Source organism: Manis javanica, chromosome 2 (genome assembly GCF_040802235.1).
Source record: "Manis javanica isolate MJ-LG chromosome 2, MJ_LKY, whole genome shotgun sequence".
In the NCBI taxonomy this organism is placed as follows: domain Eukaryota; kingdom Metazoa; phylum Chordata; class Mammalia; order Pholidota; family Manidae; genus Manis; species Manis javanica.
Window position 1 is genome coordinate 16,227,616 of NC_133157.1, and position 17,686 is coordinate 16,245,301.

At 42.0% G+C, this 17,686-nt stretch overlaps 1 long non-coding RNA gene across 2 annotated transcripts in view; it reads left to right on the forward strand.

Moving 5' to 3' along the window:
- Window positions 1-6,101, forward strand: part of LOC118973122 (uncharacterized) — a 95,432-nt gene extending 89,331 nt beyond the window's left edge. For both annotated transcript variants that reach the window (XR_012126534.1, XR_005062351.2), the window contains one exon: window positions 5,991-6,101. This is a non-coding gene — a long non-coding RNA (uncharacterized lncRNA). The remainder of the gene's footprint in view (window positions 1-5,990) is intronic.
- The last annotated feature ends 11,585 nt before the right edge of the window (window positions 6,102-17,686 follow it).

A 17,686-nucleotide genomic window follows, 5' to 3' on the forward strand; every position in this document is an offset into this window, starting at 1 on the left:
TACTGTTCTCCGCACCAACCATTTCAGGATCCTTGGGGAACTACCTTGTGAAACGAGTTATGAGGTTTTAGATAAGAACAATTTCCTAAACTCTGTTGTCATAATATGCATAAAGTTTCTTTTCTGTGATACATCAGCTCTTGACCTTTGGTCTTATTTGCTTTTCCCAAAGCTTCTGGATTTCTGTATTTAGTTCCAAGATAAAAGAATGCAAGAGTGCGATGGAACCTTAAAGCATATGCCAGTTTAACCTCTGTCAGTTGACTGGGTAATCTTTAACATCCCTATCAAGAAGCTGTCCTCCCAATTTGATGTGGATATATCCTTTGATTAGGAACTCACTGACTCATGGGGTAGACCAAGTTAATTCATGATAACTATGACTATGAAATCTCTCCCCTTTACCTGAGTATATCTTCCGTAATGCTTATTTGATGATCCTAATTTTGTCCTCTAGAAGCACATGAGTTTCAATCAAATCCTTCCTCTCTGTGATAAATTGCAGATATTTGAAGACATTTACTTCTAACCATTCAGAGATAGACCCCATGGAGATCTCCAAAGCTCCCACTGTGTGTCCCAAAGGGGCGGGGGGCCTGCATTGGACACTGGCTGGCACAGGAGGTCTGAATGCCCATTATCCTGGTTTGGGTTCCCCTAGAGCCAGACCTTGAGGTGATGATTCAAGTTCAAGCAGTCTATTAGTTTGGTGACAGACAAAACATCTGTAAGGGGGTGAGGAAGTTACACATGCAAGTTACCACCGAGGACAACTGTAGCTAAATCCTGCTGGGCCAATAGGAACACGTGCCTCAGGGTTATCCAGAGACTGAGCAGGGGGTTTTATCAACCCCCTCCTGTCAGTTATTGCTTGAAGACTGCTTGAGGGCTGCTCTTGATGAATATTAATTCCCCAACACTTCCAATCTACTAATGCATAGGAAGAGTAGGTTCTGCCTGCCAAAAAAATACCTCAAGCAAAGCGATATAGGTACTGGCAGTTGGATTTCAGCCAACTTACATGTAAAATATATGGGCTGAGGACATATGGATGGATATCGACAGTTTCTGCTACTCCCATTCGGTGTTAGCCTGATGAGTGGTGCCATCCAAAAGCAAGAACACAGCAACCTGACAATGGGCTGGCATATCGACCACTTCTGTTTCCCTTGACCCTGCCCAGCAGACAGGAGACTATAAAAATAGAATAGTGGTAAATTGTTTTAAAAGTGGGCTGCATATCCCATATACCTCCTGTAACTCCAAATCAGCAAAGCGAGCATCTGAAAACTATGGCCTGTGGACCAAAGCCCGCCTGTTTCCATTTGACTTATAAGCCATGTTAGAAAAAATAAAAATAAGAATAAAATTTCACGACATCTGAAAACTATGTGAAATTCAAATTTCAGTGTGTATAAATAAAGTATTATTGGAAGAGAGCCACACTCATTCGTTTATGTATTGTCTGTGGCTGCTTTCACACTGTAACTGCAGAGTTGAATGGTTGTGAGCGAACACATATGGCCTACAGAGCCTAAAATATTTACTATTTGTCCCTTTACAGAAAAGCTTCACCGACTTCTGCATAGAATCTTGGATAGGTCTAGTCTGGACTAGGGAGGTGAGAAGATGAAAATCTTAGAGAGCTTGAGGTTACTATTAAAGTCGCTGGGACTAAGAATTAAATATAATATCTAGAGTGTCCTAATACCTGGAAGTGGCTGAGAAGTGAAGGAACCAGACAAGATGTGGTTCATGAGACTTCTGCAGAGTAGAGTTGGGTAACTGTAAGAGGAATTAAAATTATTTCACCTTTAGAGTCCGGAGATTATATATTCACATATATGCATCTTGGTTGTATATGTTTAAATTCTTTGATGATTCCTCCCTCTTGAAGTGGAGCCCCATGACTTGGCAACACCTCCAAGGTCCGCTCACCGGGCTGCTGTGTGCCCTCCCGATGAGATCACCGCTCGCCGTCCTCCTCTCCCTCCCTCAGACCTCTTTCCCCTTGTCTCCACTCTACTTGCCCTTCCTCAAGCACGCCCGGCTCTCTCCCTCCTCAGGACTCTGTCCTTGTTCTTCCCTTCCTGACATCCTTCTCCCCGAGTTCTTTGAATGGCTGATTCATTCTCATGTTTCAGGTCTCAGCCTAGACGTCACCTGCTCAGGGAAGCCACCTGCACTACCTTTATCCCACCATCCTATGTGTGTGCTTCAGAGCATTGATCTCCATAATGTCACGTGCATATTTATCTGATTACTCTCCCTGACATACATAAAACAGACTGTGAACTGCAGAAGGAGAGGGGTTTTTGTCTTTTCTGTTTGTGACTATATCCCTAGCTCCTTAGAAGGTTTCCTATAGTTTCTTCCTCTCATCTTTGCTGTGAACCTATAACTGCTCTAAAAAAGTCTTCATATTTAAAAAAAAAAATCATTGACCATTTGAAGTAAAATAATTATCTATTTTTGGGTTTATGATATAAGAAGAAGTAAAATATGAGAAAAAAAAAGAACAAAGGTCCAGAAAGAGAAATGAAAGCATACTATTGTAAGGTTATACTTGTACTATTCATGAAGTGGCATAATGTCATTTGAAGGTAAACTATGTATAAGTTATAGTGTAAACCCTAAAACAACCATTAAAATAACACAGCAAAAGCCTCATATAATTAGCCAGCAAAAGAGACAAGACAAAATCATGAAAAATAATCATAGGGAATCATTGAGAGGTAGAGATTGTCAAAAATTGATAAAATAGCAAGACCCAACTCTATACTATCTACAAGAAACATGCTTTAAGTATAAACACACAGTAGGTTACAAATAAAAGGACAGGGAAAGATATACTAATCAAATGAAAGCTGTAACATCTATATTAATGTCAAAAATACCATCAAGAGAGAGAATTACCTTCAAAAGAGGTAGTAAAAGCATTCATTCCTTTGCATAAATTTGAAATAAAAATGTTGCAAGGAAATAATTTGGCATATATGGGGCACTCGTTGAATACCCATTGTATAAACGGATATGTGACTTCTAAGGAGTCAGGATAGCAAAATCATAGAGTTCAAAGATGTGGTCACTTGGAAAAGTAGTGTTGGCCTTTATAGACCTGGGCACAAATCCTAGCTCTGCTGTTTAGCGTGTAATAACTCGAGACAAATTCCTTAATCTCTCTTAGTTCATCTCCTAATTTCTAACTTGGGATAACAACACCTACCTATGTGAGAAGTTATAAGCATCAATGGGATAGTGATGCTTGCAAAATCCCTAGGTACACAGTAGGCCTAAATAAAAGGTAACAGTTTCTGCCTCTGCTATTGTTATTACTATTAGGCTGAAGCTAGTAAAGGTCTTCTAGGGATAACCACGGCCCACAACCTGATATCACAAAGATACAGCAGACGAGGAGGGGACGGGGTTTAATCACAACTTCATTGCGAGCTCAGCTGCAGAGCTGCCCAGACCAACAGTCTCCAAGTTCTGTGCCACTTTTTACTTTACTCGCCTGCCTCTGTCTTAACACTGGACATCTGTGGTGGGCATTCTCCGGATATCTTGGAAGTCAAATGTAATGTTGTATGTAAAAAATTTCCCTTCGCTAACCAAATAATGTTTGTGTGCAACATTTTTGCAGCAACCCAGAGATGGTATCTCTCCTTTCCCCAGGAGCCTGCAGCCCAAGCAGAATTCAGCAATGCCGAGTGATGATGGAGTTCTGATTTTTCTAGCATTTTTTTAGAACCCATTTTGAGCCCTTCCCTGTCCTGGGACTTTCATGCTCACTTTAAATAAAGTAGAAAGATGACTCAGCCATCCTGGCCCTGCCCCCTCCCTCTTGAGTGTCTCCTGAGAAAGAGTCCTCTAATGTCCTGGAGCAAACCAAGTTATACAGAGAGAAGCACTCTGTGAAAGCCAGGATTACTCTGTCTGCACTAAATAATAATTGGCCTATAGAGCTGAGGTTTGACTACACTTCTGTGTGGCAGAGAGTTAGCCCAAGAAGCAAGGAGAAAATATGTAAGAGCAACACTGTGTGTGAGAGAAGCCCCGGCCTGGGAATTTGGAGACCTGCATACACCGAGTCTGCCCAGAGACCTCTGAGCGGCTTTATGGAGCTCCTGCAACCACTTTGGATGTCAGTGTTCTTGCCCATACCAGGAGGAGGTTGGGGTAGATTCTGTCTCCTCCCCTTCCTCGTCTCTCTTGCTAGGATCATTCTTTAGATAGGAAAGGGGAGGTGGGAGGAAGCAGACAGGTGTGACAGGCTAATGGCCATATGCAAGAATCAGTGAGGAGAGGGACAGACAACCAAATGAGCAGGAGGACGGGGATGAAATCAAGACTGAGTCCCATATGGAGGAGGCGGAAGGTACACCCGTACAGAGTGATCTGCAGATCACTCTCAGAGATGTAGTACGCTCAAGGCTTAGGAACGAGGCAGCTGAGAAGACTGGCTCGCAGTCTCTGTGAGAAATCGCGTTAATGACATTGGCACGCAGTCTGCCCCTTCCTCCTGCCTTCTGCCGCCTGGTGGATTATCATCCGATCTCATCTCATCTTCTTCCCAGAGAGACACAGGGGCGCTGAGACCATCTGCTCTGGTGTCCCCCTCTGGATTACACCCCACCTAGGGGCTTGATGTGGGATGGAAGGAGCCATGTCCCCACAATTTCTCTCCTCTTAAAAAAATAAAAGTTAAAAAAAACCTCCTGCAAATCCAGAGTCCCACATGTACTAGCCTCTTGTCCCCAGTCACAGCTCCGCCTCCACCCCACCACCAAGCACACAGCTGGCAACAGTGTGTTTCCATGGTGATAATGAATGGCAACAGGCAGTAATCAAGAAGGGTCGCTGGAATCATAAGTCATTACGGATTGCATTTAAAGGGACACAGCCACCTTTAAAATGATAAATGACTTCTTTATAGCCTCCCCTATGCTCCAATCTCTCAGAAAAAGAGGTTTACTGGACGTTTGTTTTTGCATGTTTGCTTTATTTGTATTTCTCTCCATGTGGATGGTAGAATCAGATCGGTCAGCTTTTCCACAGGACTATCCGAAGCAGTCAGTAGTTGCCCTCATCCTAAGGTTTAAGGACAAGGAGCCTAACCAAAATGAAGTCCTTCTTCTGGCAGAACCTGGAATGTCTATGTGACAAATTCATCTCTCTGGTTGTTTAAAGTCGCTGGAGTTCCAAGTGTCTTATTGAAAGTCAGATGGTCCTAGGAATCTGGTATCCACTGACATTCAGCTACTTTTCAGACTAAGAATAATAGACCCTTATATTGAATATGGGCCCAAAACACATGGACTTGGGTTTCAGCCCTGTAATCATGGGCAAATCCCTTAAAGATTTTGAGCTTCAACGTTTTCTTTAAATTAGAGGTAACAGTACTTTTCTAGGAGGACTGCAGTGAGGATCAAGTGAGACCACAGATTCAGAAATAATATATAAACCACATAATACTTTGCTTATATAAAATGCTTTTTAAGCATATTATTTAAAAATAGAACCTAGCAAGTTTAGAAGTGACTATAAAAGTTACCTAGGGGAAAAGAAATCATATTTTAGATAGCTATAGGGACAGGGGATTTTACTGTCTGAGTTTAAGGAAATCACGTGTCTTTTCTAAATGATTTGTTCCCTAATCTGTAAAATGGGGATGGCAACTTCTGCCCTGCCTGATGGCTAGGTTGCAGTGAACTTATCAAGTGAAATAACCCATATATAGGTGCTCCACATAGAAACTGCTCAGTGTTACCCAAATGTAAACTATAGTCATGTAGAAAACATCTTGTAAAAACAAGATTGGGTTAGTAAGCACATTCAACTTTTCTCTTTCTTTTTTTTTTTTATTGCTGCAAACCTTCCATTTCAGACCTAAAGTGGTGTCTCATTAAAGTCCAATCCTCCATGAGGTTAAAAATAAATTCTGCATTTCACCCTGTAATTTACACTGTGTCTTTACTTTTCCTTCTCAGTCTCCAAAGCTGAATGTTCTCTAATGGTCTTACTGACAACCTGAGATCAAGTTAATATGGAATAGACGTTCATTTGATCTGAGAAGCAAAGAAATTGGTCCTGAAATGGTTTTTGCATAACAGGTATGTCTCATGGCAAAACATACAATTATTTTTGAGATCTCTTTGTGAACTAGATTAAAACTAAATTGCATGCCATTAATATTTCTCTGTGACTGTTGGTCTCAGTTTTTTAATTAGGTAACATCTGAGGCAGGGTGCAATTTAGATACACAATGATGCATCTTCTATATTAAGAGATATTAATAATAATATTAGTGATTAATTATGCATGTCACCTCATAGAGGTCCTAATGCAAGTACAAATCAACCACAGCAGCCTAAAAAATTCAGCTCTGCTCATTCACATACAGCAAAGGTGTGTGTTTGACCTTCTCGGTATCTTCATTGCATAAATCTTATCATTAAATTCTCCTTTCAAATTATCTCACATTTGGTGGCTTATTGGGAAAAAAAGAAAAAAAACTTTCCACTTCCTTGTATCTGGAGCTTTAGGTAGTTTTATTTTATCTGAAAATAGCATCACTCAAAGTTTTATCACACAATTTTTCATATCACTATAGAAACTTAATTCAGATTCCTTTATTTCATCAAACTCTTCAGGTTAAAGGTGATATATTAATCTAAATCACTATCATAATTGTTAATATTATCATCATTTTTACTGTCGAATTTCTGTTCCTTGAATTAACTTGATCTTATAGCTTGATGCTAAAAATGTGCAGTTCCAGAAATGGGCTTATGTACTTTTGCATTTACTTATTGCAAATGTCTGTTCCTACCTCTGGGAGAGATGATTATCCTGTTTACCGCATGTACTTTCTTAACAGAAAGAAATGTGGAGGTGCCCTAGAGAAAACGCAACCTCCTTCTCCTTCCTCAACCTGTCTACCTCCCATTGGCGTTGCGCCCGTGTTCTCCTGAAGGCTATTCTGGGCCCAGCTGTCCAGTACAGCCAGTTCCTGTACCAGTCATTCTCATTTCCTACTGTGCAGCCAATTATATAAAAGAAGGGCACACTCTTTGTTGAACCTATCTGCTTTTCCTACAGTCATCCATCCTGCTTTTTCCCAGCCTCCGTCTATTCACTAGCAATAGTGAGCGAGGGCTTAGGCTTTCTGTTTCCAGCCTCGCTCTGATTACCGCAGTTGTAAACATTTTCTCAGTTTGGCACTGTTGACCTTACGGGCTGGATGACTGTGTTGTGGGTGGTGGTCCTGTGCATTGCAGGATATCAAGCAGCTACCTTGGCCTCTACTCCCTAAATATCAGTAGCGTACCCCCCTTCCAAGTTACAACAATTGAAACTCTCTTAGGGAGCAAAATTATTGCCACTCAAGAACAACTGATACAAGGGGATGTTTAGAACCCAAATGTTGACCATCCTGATTACCAAGAGGAACAATAAAACCCTGTTTAGTAGATGACTTAGGATAATCAAACATTGGTTAGAATTTGAGCTATTTCAAAAAGATAACTTGTTTGGAAAACAAATTAAAGTGAAGAAAGATTAGAGGAGATAAGTTAGGAATAACCACGATAGCCTGGGATAGAGATAATTAGACCCAGAACTAAGGCAACAGCAGTAAGAACACACATAGAAATAAGAGGTTTTGGCTTGAGAAATACTTTAGCAATGGATGTGGTAAGACTCAGTAAACAGTCAGATGTGGGGGTTAGAGAGATGGAGAAGAGTTGAGATGACCTCCTGCTTTCTACTTGGAGGACAGGAATAATTGTGATGTTGTAATCAAACATTGATTTATGATTGTCCTGCCTTATTATAGTAACCAGCTGACATTGCATCTCAGTTACTATATATTGGACATGTAGAGGGCCAAGTGTGTGTCCTATTTACCTTTGTATCCTTGTTTCTGTTCAATATCCGGAATTTAGGAGTACTAGTAGTTGTCTTTTACTGAAAGTCAAGCAATGTGCTAGCACCTGTATTAGGTACATTTCCTATAATCCATAGGGCAGCCTTCAAATAATCAGGATTTTATCCCCATTTTATCTCCAGGAAAAGTGAGACGTGAGGAAATTTGTCCAAAGTGACACAGGAGATTAGTGGCCAGGTCTCAGATCTCAGTCTGTTTCGTTCCAAAGCCAGTGTTCCGTTTTTCCTACCATCCTGTCTCTCAATTAGAAGATTGCCTGGTTCCATTTCTCCCTTCATCCTTCAGCCAGATGCTCCCTCTCCCATGTTGGAATGGAAATGCCGAGCAAGGGCCAAAAAGGGTTTTTAGCTCTTTTCACCTTGTTGTCTTCCCCCTTCCCTCCTCTTTCACTTTTTCCCCCTGCTCTCCATCCTCTTGATTTAGGACTTTCTCTCTCTTCCACAAAAAGAAACTTCCCCTCTGAAGCACAGAGCAACAGCTTAGCAACTGCCTGCAGGCATTGGGAAATTGGACTGTTCTTACAAGGCCAGAATGTTTGGGCTGAATGTCAATGAATCTAAAACACGATCGATTAATGTACCTTTCGCCACCACATGCGAGTTAAATGATTAGGAGCAAAATTGCTTGGAGCAAAACTGTAATATTTGATCAAAGCCAGAATGTAAAAAAATTGCCACAGTTGGTTTTTCCAACACCAAGTGTTGTGGGTTTTCTGCTTCCCTAGCTGAATGCTCAGCACCTCCATCTATTCAGATCCCCCCCAGGGAAATAGGGAGTGCATAAACACTGAGAGCTCTTTGTCATCTCTTGTTTCATCCAGAACTCTAAGTAAACATGATTAGATCTGCATCCTGAAGGCTCCTCCAAGAGGAGGGTGGGGTGGGGCTGGGCCATGTCAATCATCTCTGAATGACAGAGGTCTGTGCCTCTGGGGACCACTCATTATACCAAGCTGCCACCATGGTAGAATATCAGTCAGTGGCAGTCAAGACCATCTAATGTTGAGAATAAAGATAATTATGGTGACAGTGATGAAACTGAGATGACTGTGATGATGGTAAATATGGGTAGATAGCAGAGGGTCCTTTCTCTGGCCAGGGAATTGTCATGCACATAAGCACTAAGCAAGCTAAAAAACCCATTATGACTTTCTTAATAAAAGCTGAACTGGAGACTTTACCTTATACAGTAGTCTTAAGTGGGGGTTTCTGCCTCTTGCCCATTGAAGCTTTATTCAAGGTCAGGATCTTGCCTTTACAATGTTTCCAAAACTAAGCCAAAATCACATTCACCAGTGTCACAGGAAAAAGCAAGGAAGACAGACAAGAGAGAGAACACTGTCATGTAGCCTCTAGTGTTAGGGTGGCCAATTCTGCGCACCCTGTGTCCAGAGCTCCAAAAAAAGCAAAATACAAGAGTGGTGATTTCTAGGCCTCCTCCTCAAGCAGAAAGTCCTGGTCCTTTCAAGTAGATAAGCATAGATTTCTGGAAATGCATGACATGTAAGCACAGGAAGTGAAACAATGTAGGTCAGTGTTTCTTTTCTTTAAGGTGTGAAGGCCCTGCCCACTAATAAAATATGGTCCTGATTTTTAGCCAATGACAGTGAATTAGAAAAGTATTTGATAACAAGCTTAAAGATTGTTCTGCTCTTGGAGCAAAAGGTGACAGAAATCACCCTCTGCACTCTAGCCTGAGACAGAAATATTCTTGCTTTTTGATAATAATGATAAACCAATGCTAAGGACATTTGACATTGCAAAGTAGATTCCAGCCACCCTCTTGATGCCCAGAGATGTTATTTGGCCAAGAGGAAGCTCTGTTTCAAACACGCACTTCCCAGTAGCTAACTTCTTCAAAGACTAGAGGAGTTTCCCAAAGCTATGGTGAGGCTACCTTTTGGCTTCTGATTTCCCCCAGCTGGTGATGACAGCAGTCCAAATGGGGTATTGATTGTGAGGGTAAATGCACAGATTACAACTATCCTGGGCACAGATCCTATCAACCCAGCGTCCCCCTAACACCCTCCTGCCCCTATGTTCTATTTAAAGATGGAACTGGGAAGTATGCAGCCTGCCCTGATTACTCAGAGGGGAATTGCTGAGCGGAAAAGAGACTGTACGTTAAAGACCAAGCACATGCCATGTAAAAATAATTAAGTCTGCCTGTTTTGCCCCTGCATTTGCTTTTTTCTGCTTTTCCTAACCTATGGCAGAACAGTGACAAGTGAACTGATCAGAGTTCCATGAGTTAGACTGACCTGGCTCAACCACTTCCTGGCAAAATGTCCCTGGATGAGTTTCTTAACTTCCCTGATTTGCAGTCTAGTTTGCTCCTGGGTTAGAAGAGCACACATGGAATCTGTTCCTCTGCGGAGTTACTGGTATAAAGAGAGATAACTCACATAGAATGTGTTTCCAGCTGTGACCTTAGGTAAGTCATTTTCTCCCCTCTGCATCTCAATCCTTCATCTATAAAATGGAGGCAACTTTACCTAAAAATAAGAAAAAGCTACCATTTGTTAAGTTTGTTATGTATTAGATACTGCATTAAATCTTACTCCTCAATATGCATACCAGGCAATATATGCAAAGTTGGCCGATCATAAAGTCATCTATTTCAACAGCTGATGCCCAGGACCTTTCCCTGGAGATAATAAATACATTAGACCTGGAATAGATCTGGCAGTTTTCTAATTTCAACAAGTGTCATTAGGGATTTTTATGATTAGGCAAACTACAAAAACACATAGGATTATTCCAAGGATGAAATGAGGCCACTGAGCAAAATGTTTGACACAGAAGGTGTTCATTAACTTTGTCTCTACCTCCTCTTAAAAAAATCTATTTCTAAAATTGTATGGAAGTATAAAGTATATATAGAAAAGTGCACAGTTCTTAGGTATGTAGCTCATTAAATGTTGGAAATTAAGGTTGCCCTAGATCAAGGGACAGAATGTCACCAGCCCTCTTGAAGAAGCCTCATGCCCATTCCAGTCACTTGTTGCCCCGGAGTAAACACTCTTTTCAGTTGTAACACTATAGATAGCTGCTACCTGTTTTCAAATTTTATATAAATGGAATTATACAGCATATATATATGCTTATTCAGATCTAGCTTCTTTGGATCAAAATGACATTTATGAGAATAGAGTCATTGGTGTTACTGAGGATGGCCACAGTGTTTCTATTTGTACAGATGCATCATATTCTGTTGTGAATTTAGCCATATTTTTTTTCATTTGACAAGATGGACATTTAGTTTCTTTCTATTCTTAGGTGACCAGGGGTAACTCCCTCATATACACGTCACTTGGTAAACACATGTATACTTTTTTATGGAGTGCCTACCTACGAGAGGAATAGAGGGCCATAAGCTTGGCACGAGTGCAACTTCCATGTGTTCCACCAAGTAGGTTTCCAAAGTGGTTGTGCTAGCTGAGCACACCCATCAGCAGTACCTAGAATTCTCACATTTTACATCTTTGTCAACACTTAATATCATCAGTCTTTTACATTTTGGCCATGTTGGTGGATGTGCAGTGGTATTGCCCTTTTTAAATTTTCATTTCCTTGGTAAGTAGTGATGTTGAACACCTTTTCATGTATTCACTGGCTATTTGAAAAAGTTTTCTCTTGTGAATTTTCTGTCATTGTTTGCTTATTAGCACCAACATTCTTGAAACTTACTGTCAATCTTCACCAGTGTGGAATCACGTATTTGTGAATTCTCCTACTTGCACAGATTTATTTGTAACCCCAAGTCAAAAGTCATGTGTTGTCTGGGTCATTCCCAGATGTGTGCACAATGGTGAAAATTTTATTCTGACATGCATATTCCCAGCTGAGGTCGAACAAGGTGATGCTCTGCCTTCTTATTCCAGCTCTCGTACTACAAGTGTCCTTTTGTGGTGCTTGGTGCCACGTTTGTCACATTTTTATGCTTTGTGTTGGTGGTTTCACTGTTTGAAAAGGCACCCACACAGAGGGCCGGAATGCTGTCCAGTGTTCCTCAGCTCAAGAATGTTCTAATGTGCCTTACAGAGAAAATAGGTGCGTTAGGTAGGCTTTGTTCACGCGTGAATTTGAGTTCCGTTAGCCACGAGTTCCATGTTAATGAATCAACATTATATATTAAATAAGGTGTCTTTAAAAGAAACACACATAAAATGAGTTTATATATTGATTGCTGATGAAAATGTGATCAGAAGCACACAGCAACCTCACCCTGTATGTCCCTTAGGAGTAATGGTTCTGTCTTTGCCAATTTAGTGTTTGCAGTGATTTTACAGAACATAACCACTGTGAATAATGAGAATTGACTGTCCTGGACATACATTTCCATAGAGCAACCTGTAGGCTAGCTAGATGGGCATTGTGTCCCTACTTGACAAATGAGGAAAGTTAGGAGCAAAGAGGTGCCAGAGCTTTTCCAGTACTGCACAACTAGCTAATTCAAATTCGGGCCTCATGTGCAGGTGCCTGGACTCCCTGCCATGAGCTTTCTACAGTGGATTGATGATCATGGCACTCTCTCTCTCTGGCTATATTTTGTGGACCCCACAATAGACATCTCCAGGTCAGATGCCCTTGGAACTCTTTTCCTTATCATTTTTGCTTGTTGAATCTCTCTAGAAGAATGGGCTACTGTTCTGGTGGTTTGCAACTGATTACATAATAGCAGCTAAACAAGCTAATGCTGGACCCTGAGGTGAGATCTGGTATGGGCTCTGTCACCTGTAAGTCACGCAGCTTTGAATAATGTGGGCACTCTGAGCCTGTTTCCTCAGCTATAAAGTCGCCTTAATAGTCCCTGCCCACCTTTCCTTAGAAAATTGTTCAGTTTCTCAAATTCGGCAAAATGGGCCAAGCACTGTACTAAATACACGGGAGATAGAAACAAAAATAAATAAAACCATTTCCCTTGGTAACCTGGAAACGTATTAAAGAGGACAAAGGATATATATAGATAACTATAATAATTAGTATCAAATATGAAAGAAAGCAAAGGGTTATTGAAAAAGATGAGGGAAATGTTACTTCTGCCTAACAGGTACCAGGGATAGCCTCAAAAGACGGGAAACAAAATGTGAGATAGGTCTAGAATAGCAATAATAATAATGACAGTTGGCATTTATTGAATGTTTCCTATGTACTTGACCCTTTGCATGTGCAATATTATGTCCCTCTAGAAGAATGAAGTGCAGTAAATTCCTGCAACAGAATATGACACATCAGGGTTTCTCAGTCTTGGCACTATTGATATTTTGGGTGGGATAATTCCTTGCTGTGGGGTACCGCCCTCCTCACCGTGAGACGCTTAGCAGCATGCCTGGCCTCTACCCACCAGATGCCAGTAGTTCGTCTTCCCAGTTGCGAAACCAAAATTGTCTCCAGATATTACCAAATGTTGTCTGGTTGGGGGGTTGTGTTGGGCACAAAATACCCAATTTGAGAACCAAAGCTATATGAATTCGTGTGGCATACTAGAAAAGGGATCATGGCTCTTCGAGTTGGACAGACTTGGTTATGGTTATGCAAATGCTCTGCCACCCAGGAGATTCTGGGGCTTCCCTGACCCTGTTTCTTCAGCTGCTAAATGGAAGTAGTAATAAGAACAATTATGATAAGTGAATTACATGAGATGTGTAAAGCCCATGCTTTGACAGAGGATAGGTGTTGAGGACACAGTAAGTATCATTTTTTATTTAGCCCTACAATAACCTAAGAGTTATCTCTGTCTCCATTTTCTGCCAAACTGGGGCAGAGAGGTTAAATAATTTCCAGGGTCACTTTGCTCACAAGGCACAAAGGCAAGCTGGCCTGCCTGGGTTGCTTTAACCATTAATGATAGTTCAATAGATCAGGGTAGGGTTGCAAGTGCAGGGGTGGGAGAGGGGGGTAAAAATCAATCCAGGAGGGCAAGGCATTTTACAGGGCAGTGGACAATTATGTTGTGAGAACCTAATGAGATGTTTGAGACACAAACAGGAAGACCGGCTTTTAATATTTTCATTGCAGAAAGAATTTGGGCCAGGTGGCAAACATGGGAAAAAAATGAATAGAGAAGAGTGTATTTAAATTGAAAATTCAAACCAAATATACAATTTTGTCAACTCTCACTATAAACACTTAACCATTTACAAAACAAGTCCTTAAAAACATACCAAGAGGTTTAATGAGTCACACCTTCAATTTTTAATTGTCAGATTCCATGCTGTCAAGAAGGGGCAACTGTTATTACCACATATTATTTATTCTGAGATGCTAAGCAAGTAGCAGATGGAAGAAAAATAACGGTTTTATTAAAGGCAGCAATAAGCAGAACAAGGAAGTTTGCTTTAAGCAACATTGGGAAGTTCTGGGCTTTATCTAGTCAGGGGTCTGCTGACTGCAAGCTCTGTAACCAGATGGACATGTCACCTCTCCTGCTCACCCTCTGGACCTCAAAACAGAAGAGGGGAACTGCACCGATGCAGTCAGGTGCCTGTTAGCTCCGACAAACCAGAGATCGGAGTTTGCCCCACACTCCTGAGGTTGGTGGCAGTCTCTTTGGCTGTCTGGTTTTTAAAGGCCACTGGGTTGTCCCTGGCTTGGCAGGGCAATGACCTTTTCAGAAGGAAATACAGCCCAGCAGTCTATGCTCATAGCTCCTGCCCACTAATCTGTCCTGTTCCTCGTCTGATTAAAAAAAAAAAAACAAGCTTTTATCCTGCCTGTCACTTTTTCTGCTTCCTATCACCCACTCAGCTAAGAATTGTTTGGGTCCTAGAGCCAAGGAAGGCAGCTACTAATTGTGGAGCAAATTTTCTCCCACCATCAATGTCTCACCACCTTGCAATTAAAGGTTTTCTCTCTGACAGGCTTAAAGATCTCAGGCATCTGTAGCCTCTCAGCACGGTAGGACAGGGGAGGAGCACAGAAACATCCAGGCTTGCTTTACAGGTGAGGAAACTGAGATCAAGGAAAAGACAGGAACACCACAAATGAGAGAGCTGGTCTGGGACTGCTAGGGCGCTGGGTTTCTCAACTCTCAGTCTGGGTTTCATTAGTCCTCTTCTGAACAATCATGAATTAAATGTTTTATTTGGGCCTTTTTTCCTTTCTGCAAGATGGGGAAGAGAGAGACTGCAACATTTTTAAAGAGAAGAACAAAAAAGGGAAATGAAAATGAGTGGAGTCCATTGTTAGCTAGTGATGGAGGATGAGGAATGCTCGATGTCAGCTGCCATAAAACCTACCTTTGACAATAACTAGTACTTAGGGAAATGCTGACTGGATTATCGTTTTTCGTTAAGCATGAAACACCAGAATCAACACTTTATAACCAGAACATGTTCCAATCCAAGGCTTTCAGGCTGGGAACACACTCACCTCAGTTTAGGTCTGGACCTCCAAGGGAGCAGAAGTGTTGGCCAGGCTTTGTTCCCTGATGTGCTCCCAAGTGCCTAGTACAGTGCCTGATCCATAGCAGGTACTCAGTTGATACTTGCAAAAACACTTTCTGGTTCATGCAGAAATGTCAACATGCCTTGTTTGGTGGATCTATAATAGGAAAAAAACCACTCAACTTGAGACCAAAATACCCAACTTCGGCCCTAAATATATTGCCACTTACTTCTTACTTGGGCAAGGCATAATTTCTCAATGAGACTCAGTTTCCTCCAAATCAGAATAATTTATTACTCTCAGAATAATTTCAGAGACCTGCAGGGATTCAGTGTATTCATGGATGATAAAAACCCTCAAGTTAGTAGGTGAGAAAATACAAATGTGGAGTATTTACATTGTCTCAACACAAATTCTCTTAACCTAGGGATTGGCTTCAGGAAAATTTCTCAACCCAGTTGTGTGCGAAATCATATGGGTTTATTTATTTTTCTGACGACTGGGTGTTCAGCACTCATCCAAGTTTCAGAGACCTTCATGATATCCAAACGTGAAGTGCTCCCTGTAGAAAACAAACGATTCAGATTGCTATTGAAACTCAGTCAGCACATCCTGGTTGATGCGCAAGCTCTGAGTCCCTGGCTCCTCACTCATCTCACTTATCTGGCTCACGACTCCTGGTCCTCCTATCTGGGCCCCAGGCCGCCCATTACGGCGTGGCCTCCACCGCTGGTCTTCCCAAACGGTGGGTGCTGGTGGCCTCTCAGGTTGCTCAGTCTTCCTCTCTGGGCTTCGTCCACTCCCAATATCTGGTCTGAACCTAAGGTGACCTTAAGCTTCTGCCGCATCCATCTCTCTAACTCCTCCTCTCAGGTTTTCACTGCACTGGTCTGATGCCAGAGGCCCTTAACTGTAGCTGCCATCCACCTACGACCTGGGCCTGTTCTAATACAGCGTCATCTTCCTTCCCTGCCTGTCTTCTTATATCATTTCCTTTGACAAAGTCTTATGGGCACCCGCCGTATGCCACACATATTCGTGAGGTAATTAATGTCTTCAGTCAACAATTATCATGCTTATTATGGCTCAGCAATGAAGAGTAAATCCTATTTTCCCACATGGAGCTTACATATCAGTATTGGGGGCAGCAAGATGAGTAAGATCGGATCACACAGGCTTCACAGTGGACACAGAATGTCTCAGGTTTTGGCAGCACTGATTTCCAGGCTAAGATTTTTAGCCTTTACTTTGCAGACAATGGAGAGTTGTTGAAGTTTTTAAGCAGGAAAATGACATGTGCAAAGTGATATTTTAGGAAGTTCAATCTGGTGACATCTCCAGGGTAGACTGGAAGTGGCAGAGCCTGGGGGCAGGGAGTCTATTACTGTAATTGTCAAGGAGACAGGTAATTAAGGTCTAAGGTAGCATGGTGACTTTGGGAACAGAGAGGAAGTGGAGAGACAGTGAAGGCATTACGAAGGATCAGTATGATGGTGTGCAGAACAATGGAATAATGAACAAAAAATGATCCCCAGCATCTGAACAGACAAGTGGGAGAACCTCTATTCCATCTCCTCTGCTCTCCTGCCTATTTTCCCCACTCCTAGGTAGTTATATGGCTTTTAATATTTCCTTGGCATATATTTTAAGCTTCAACTGCCCTGTCTACCATCCATCACCCATACTGTCATTAGGGGACTTATGTGAAGAGCCTGCACATTCATGGAAATTGCAGGCTTGGATTGCTCAGGAGTCATCCAGAAAGGATTGTTTTAAAGGTCGTCCCCTCCTCTCCCACTGTCTAATGACCCCTTCATTTCCTTTCACTCCCTTGTCCTAATTGTGTGTCAATTATTCCATGGAGTGAAGAGAAAAGAATCAACATTATACCCATTTCATGCTGCCCCTCCAGGGCCAGCAAGAACCAGAGGTAAAAAACGACAAGAGCCCCCAAGGAGAGCCAGGCCTCAGGAGGAGCGAGGGGGGGCAAGGGAGGAACCCTCCCCAGATATCTCCACCTGCTGGGCAGCCGGATGCATCTCCAATCACCAGTAAGCAAGGGGATGCCCGGCCCTCCAAGAAGGCCAGCTTCTGGGAAAGGTCACAGCAATGCTTGAGGCTTCCTTGTTGATCTCTCCTTACTTCACGCGTGGTTCTCAAAGACTCGCGCCTTCCCCAACAACACCCGAACTGTTCCTGCCCAGGATAGAAATGGGTCATCAGCTTCGGATTCTGCATGTAGGGTGTCTTGTGTGAGTCCTGAATGCCTAGGCAGTTTCAAAGCTTCCTCCCCTCCCTAACCTCCCATTTCTCACTGAAATAAACCAGCACTTGCAAAAGAGGTTGTCTT